Below are 6000 nucleotides of genomic sequence, written 5' to 3'. Positions count from 1 at the left end.
TGATCAGCCATGATCATACTGAATGGCGGCGCAGTCTCGAAGGGCCAAATGGCCTACTCCTGCACCTATTATCCATGTTTCTATGTACTCTCTCCCAGTACTTTCTTCCCAATAACCCTTTTTGGCTTAAGCCCTACCTTCACCACCTCCAGTTTAAATTCCATTTGGAATATTTTGGAGGACCAAGAACAAGAAGAACTTCAGTCTGAAGAAGGGGCTCGATTGAAACGTTGCCATAGAATGATGGTGAATTCCTCCAGCATTTTTGTCTACCTGGGATGTAGACCTATTCTTTTTCTGCAGAGAGGCGGCCTGACCCGCTGAGTTACTCCAGCTTTTGGTGTCCGTTATTGACTTACATTACCGAACTACTCCTTTGGCGGCAATAATTCTGGGATGTGAACTCCAGGTGTTTCGGGATATTTGCAAACAGCGGACTGCAGCACGACTGCGACCACGTTGCGGTCTCCGCCGCCCTCCCTGTTGGCCCTAGATGGCCCTGTTGGCCCTAGACGGCCCTGACCTGACCTGACCGCCTCCAACTGACAGCGGCGCGAGGCGGCGGCGGCCGGCGGTGAGCGCGGGCGCCATCTTGGGAGAGGCGGTTGGAAACCAAGGCGACGGCGGAGGCGGAGGCACCGCGGCGTCTTCAGAGAAGCAGCAGGTGAGGATCGCTGCACTTCAATGGCCTTTCCCACCAGGGTCTTTGTTGCAATGTGGAGCTAAAGAGTGACGGCGACCTGTGCATTTTAGTATCTCGGAGAAAGGAGCGTGTGATCGGTACGGTGGCTCATTTAATTTCCCTGCTGCTGAATTTGCTCTCGGTTCACTGTGCTGAATAGTCTGTCAGTGCAGACAAAAGGGCTCGTCTGGAGACGGGAAGACGCAGATCACGCCGGTAGCCTTGGCATGGTGTTCTTGGATGTGGTGACATGATGCTGTGGTCCTCCTTCCTTGTCTTCTGTCCACGGCTCCAATCCCCCCCATAACTCGGCCTCCGCATCATCCCCTCTCCCTTCCCAAGCTTGACCTCCACATCTCTTTCCTGACTTCCTTCAAACAATTTTCGGACTACAACCCCTCCCCCCATATAGCGTCGATATCTTGCAAGTCCCCAAACAATCTCCCCTCACTCGACCTCAAATTTGTGCAAAGTTGGTCTCTTAGGTTTACCGCTGCATTAAGTGCTATGAAATAAGTATATTGTGTCTAGATATTGCTAACTGTCCGTACCTGATGCCAAAGAGTTGTTCATTTGATCGTTAATCAGGCCTCAAACCCTATTCAACATTATTTTTAAAGTGCTTTTGCTTTCTTTTTCATTTCAATTGTTCCAGTGTTATTCTGACTGGAGGTCTGTGACCAGTGATATTCTGCAGGGATCAATACCAGGACCTCTGTCGCTGGATGAAAATGTAAATTGGTTGGTTAGCAAGTTTGTAGATGATACCAAGATTGATGGAGTTGCAGACAATTAGGCTGTCAAAGTATACGACGGGATATAGATTAACTACAGAAATGTTCGGAGAAATGAAGCAGACCCTGCATCAGTCTGAAGGAGAGCCCCAACCTGAAACATCACCTGTCCATTTTCTCCAGAGATGCTGCTTGACCCGCTGACTTAATTCAGCAATTTGTGTCCATTTGCGTAAATCAGCATCTGCAGTTCCTTGTTTCTACCTTAATTTACATCATGCTCGGCGCAGACATTGTGGGGAGAGAGGCTATTCTTAGACAATAGGAGCAGGAGTGGGCCATTCGGCCCTTCGAGCCAGCACCGCCATTCAATGTGATCATGGCTCATCATACACAATCAGTTCCTGCCTTCTCCCCATATCCCCTGACTCCGCTATTTCTCGGAGCCCTGTATAACTCTCTCTTGAAAGCATCTAGAGAACTGACTTCCACCGCCTTCTGAGGCAGAGAATTCCACAGACTCACAACTCTGTGTGAAAATGTTTTTCCTCATCTCCGTTCTAAATGACTTACCCCTTATTCTTAAACTGTGCCCCCTGGTTCTGGACTCCCCCAACATCAGGAATATGTTTCCTGCCTCCAGCATGACCAAAGCCTTAATAATCTTATATGTTTCAATAAGATACCCTCTCATCCTCTAAATTCCAGAGTATAGAAATTCCAGAGTATTATTGTGCTGTACTGTTCTATGTTCGTCTGTTTTCTTCTTGTGTTAGCATTGACTTTGAATTCATCCATTCTAAAAGTTCTTTTAAAATAATTAAAGTCTTGAAATCTAGTTAAGAAGTAATTTGACACTTTAAAAATAATGTATTTAAAACAATGTATTTAAAGAGACCATTATTGTTGATAAATTTCATTGCGTGCAATTGTGTTTCGTAAGTGGGAAAGATGATTCTCCAGATCATGTTCAATTATATGGAGAGTCTTGGTGTTTTCAGTTTTCTGGGTAAAAAGTTTTGTTGAAAATGAGGACAAACAAAATGTTGCCATCAAAAAGGTGCTAACTGAGAAAATATATGAAAGCAGTCTGACTTAAGTGGCACATGGCACTTTAGTTTCACTCTGACATGGTGGAATGATTGTATTAATCCATTACCTGTGGAGATTCATTGAAGGCTAAGAAACTGGGACCAGAAGCCAAAATGTAAATGATACAAGCAGTTTTGAGGATTCAGAACAATGATTGGAGAAACAACATTTTAAGATAGACACAAAATGCTGGAGTAACTCAGCAGGACAGGCAGTTTCTCTGGATTGAAGGAATGGGTGACGTTCTTCAGACTGTCAGGGGAGAGGGAGGCAGAGATAAGGAAGGGTAAGGTGTGAAAATGAGATATCAACGGGGACGAAGTTTAAGGAAAATGTAGAATAGATAGATCATTGTTAGCGCGGGGAAGGTGACAACGAGGCATATAAAGATAACATTTAATCAGGAGGACAGACACACTGGTTGGAGAATTAGGATGGGAGAGGGATGGAGAGAGAGAGGGAAAGCAAGGGTTACTTGAAGTTAGAGAGATCAAATTCATACTGCGGGGTTGTAAGCTGCCCAAGGGAAATATGAGGTCCAATTTGTTTTGGGCCTCACTCTGACAGTGGAGGAGGCCCACAACAGAAAGGCCAGTGTGGGAATAGGAGGGGCAGTTAAAGTGTTTAGCAATCGGGAGATCACGTAGGTCTAGGCGATCTGAGCAAAGGTGTTCAGCGAAACGATCGCCAATCCTGCAACCTCCTCCACTGTCAGAGTGAGGCCCATCGCAAATTGGAGAAACAGCACCTCATATTGTGCTTGGGCAGTTTACAACCGAGCGGTATGAATATTGATTTCTCAAACTTCAAGTAATCTTGCTTTCCCTCTATCTATCTCTCCCCCATCCTAGTCCTCCTGACAAGTTTGACTGTCCTGATTAAATTTTATCTTTATGTGCCTCATTGTCACCTTCCCCTATTCTACATTGCCCATGAACTTCGTCCCCTTTGATATCTCGTTTTCACAACTTACCATTCCATCTCGGTGTCTCCCTTTCCCCTGACTCTTTCTGAAGAAGGTTTTCGACCCAAAATATTACCCATTCCTTCCCTCCAGAGGTGCTGCCTGTCCCGCTGAGTTACTCCAGATTTTTGTGTCTATCTTCGGTTTAAACCAGCATCTGCAGTTCCTTCTTACACAACTGTTAGCAGAACACTGATTTGCCTTCTCGGTCCTCCACACCTCCTGATGTTATTGTAATCTTTGTCACCAAGGCTGACAACATAAGATCCTTCCTAAGTGCAAATCCTTGGAAAGTTTCTGGATCTGATTGAGTACCTGTTTTGTTCTCAAAACCTGTGTGGACAAACTGGCTGAAGGTTTTGTGGATATCTTCAACCTCCCATATTTGAGGTCTGAGGTGGTTGATGACATCAATATGGGACACACTGGGGTGAATGAGTGGTTAATTTTGGAAATAGTGCACTGCTTCCACCATTCACCATGGCCTGGATAGAGTGGATGTGGAGATGATGTTTCCATTAGTGGAAATGTCTAGGTCCAGAGGCCATAGCCTCAGAATAAAAGGACGTACCTTTAGGAAGGAGATGAGGAGGAATTTATTTTGTTGGAGGGTGGTAAATCTGTGGAATTCATTGTCACAGAAGGCTGTTGAGGTCGTCCATGGATATTTTTAAGAGAGAGTTTGATAGATTCTTGATTGGTACAGGTGTCATGGTTTATTGGGAGAAGGCAGGAGAGTGGGGATGAGAGGGAAAGGTAGATCAGCCATAATTGAATGGCAGAATAGAGTTGATGGGTTGAGTGGTCTACTTCTACTATCACTTATGAACATTTATTCTGGTATGAATCTGCACGGTTTAATTTAAGGGACTCTGTGTTCTTTGTGCCACTAAATGCTGCTATTTTTTACTGGTCGTGGGCCAGGAATTTTGAGGAATTAGGATGTTGCAGTTTGTGCGGTAGTCTTTGAGAACATACTTAAATTGTTCCACCTGTCAACCTGGCTATTTCTTGCTGCAACTGAGCTTGGTGTTAGCATGTGAGGGACGAAGCCTCATTGGGGCAGTTTTGTGTAATGAAAGCCCTGATGTTGCAAATCATAGCCTGATGTAGTTTCATTGATGTTGCTTGTGGATTTGGAGGATTTTTGCAGCCAGAATTAATTATAATCCTACAGTTCTTTGAGATGGTCACTACAGGCGATGCACATTGCAGATGCCTACAGCGAGATGAGACTATTGCTGCTTGATAGACCATGAACCTTATGCTGAATATGAGATCTTGATCTTCAGGTCCTAAGGCAATGCAGTTACATTGAACACGAGGGTACATTTTATCAACAATATCGCGTCTGCAGACCGCTAAAAGCCACGTCTCCCCAGGTCAGGCGGCACATGTGCCGCCAACTGTCGAGGTTTAGCGCTACTGCAGCTCAATGTTGAAGGCCTTACCACCACCAAGCTCAACGTCATTGAACAGATTGCCATAAAAAACAAGGCGACTATAGAATAGAATAGTTTCTTTATTGTCATTGTAACATGGACCATTTACAACGAAATTTAAAATGTCAGCCAGTCAGTGCAGCATTCAAACATTTCTAAAAGCTAACGATACGTACACGGTAAAATAATAAAGATAAACAACTAAATAAATATCACGAACAAAGCACGCATACACACCCAACCCTCCATCCTTCTGTCGATTTCACAGTTACCACAGTCCCTTAGTCTGTATCGCCCCTGTTCTACTGCAGGAGACTCACACCGAAAACAAAAACTTCCTGAAACTTCCTGGGTATACCCTGGCCGGTCACACCACCGACAAACATCATGGCATAGCTACGTTCGTTCGTGACGACATGGTCTGGCCAGCCATAGCACAGTCCGCAGAGGATGCAGAGGTGAATGGATCACAACCAAAGTGCAAGACACTACCATCGTCAACATTTACAAGCCGCCTCCGAGCAGGTTGGTCCCAACATCTCTGCCAGATGTCTCAGCCCCTGCCGTGTATGCTGGTGACTTCAACAGCCATCATACAGACTGGGCATACAGCAGCTCTAACGCTGACGGAGAATTCCTGGCAGAATGGGCCTCGACCGCCGATGCAACACTCCTATACGACCCAAAGGAGTCAAGCACTTTCTACTCTGCACACTGGAACAGCACCACCAACCCGGATCTGGCCTTCTCAAAATGTTGCAACAACGAACCACTCCCAGTAAGACGCATCCTGGACAGGTTTCCCCGGCCACACCATCGACCATCGCTCATAAACATTCCATCTCTGGTCCAGGCCGCGGAAAGGAAAGATGTCAAGAGGTAGAACTTCCGGAAAGCAAACTGGGTAGGCTTCACACAAGTGAATAAGGCAGCCGTTGGCCTCCCACACCCATACCCCACGGACCTGAACAATGCCTACGACTCATACTACAAGATGCTGCTGGCCTCCGCCAAGAAGAACATCCCCCGCGGTGTACGTAAAGGTTATGTTCCCTGTGGGGATAACGAATGTAAAGACCTACTTCG

General features: G+C 45.7%; 1 protein-coding gene across 2 annotated transcripts in view; it reads left to right on the top strand.

Moving 5' to 3' along the window:
• The first annotated feature begins 535 nt into the window (after positions 1-535).
• cep78 (centrosomal protein 78) overlaps positions 536-6000 on the top strand; it is a 134841-nt gene continuing 129376 nt past the window's right edge. Inside the window, exon 1 of one of the 2 annotated variants that reach the window (XM_055633027.1) lies at positions 536-664. The gene's annotated coding sequence lies outside the window, so the exon portion shown is untranslated. Of the gene's footprint in view, positions 781-6000 lie in introns of both variants that reach the window. The other variant, XM_055633028.1, reaches the window with a different exon arrangement.

Source organism: Leucoraja erinacea, chromosome 3 (genome assembly GCF_028641065.1).
Source record: "Leucoraja erinacea ecotype New England chromosome 3, Leri_hhj_1, whole genome shotgun sequence".
NCBI lineage: Eukaryota > Metazoa > Chordata > Chondrichthyes > Rajiformes > Rajidae > Leucoraja > Leucoraja erinaceus.
The sequence above is the reverse complement of the archived record's forward strand: the minus strand, read 5'-3'. Positions and strand labels throughout refer to the sequence as shown.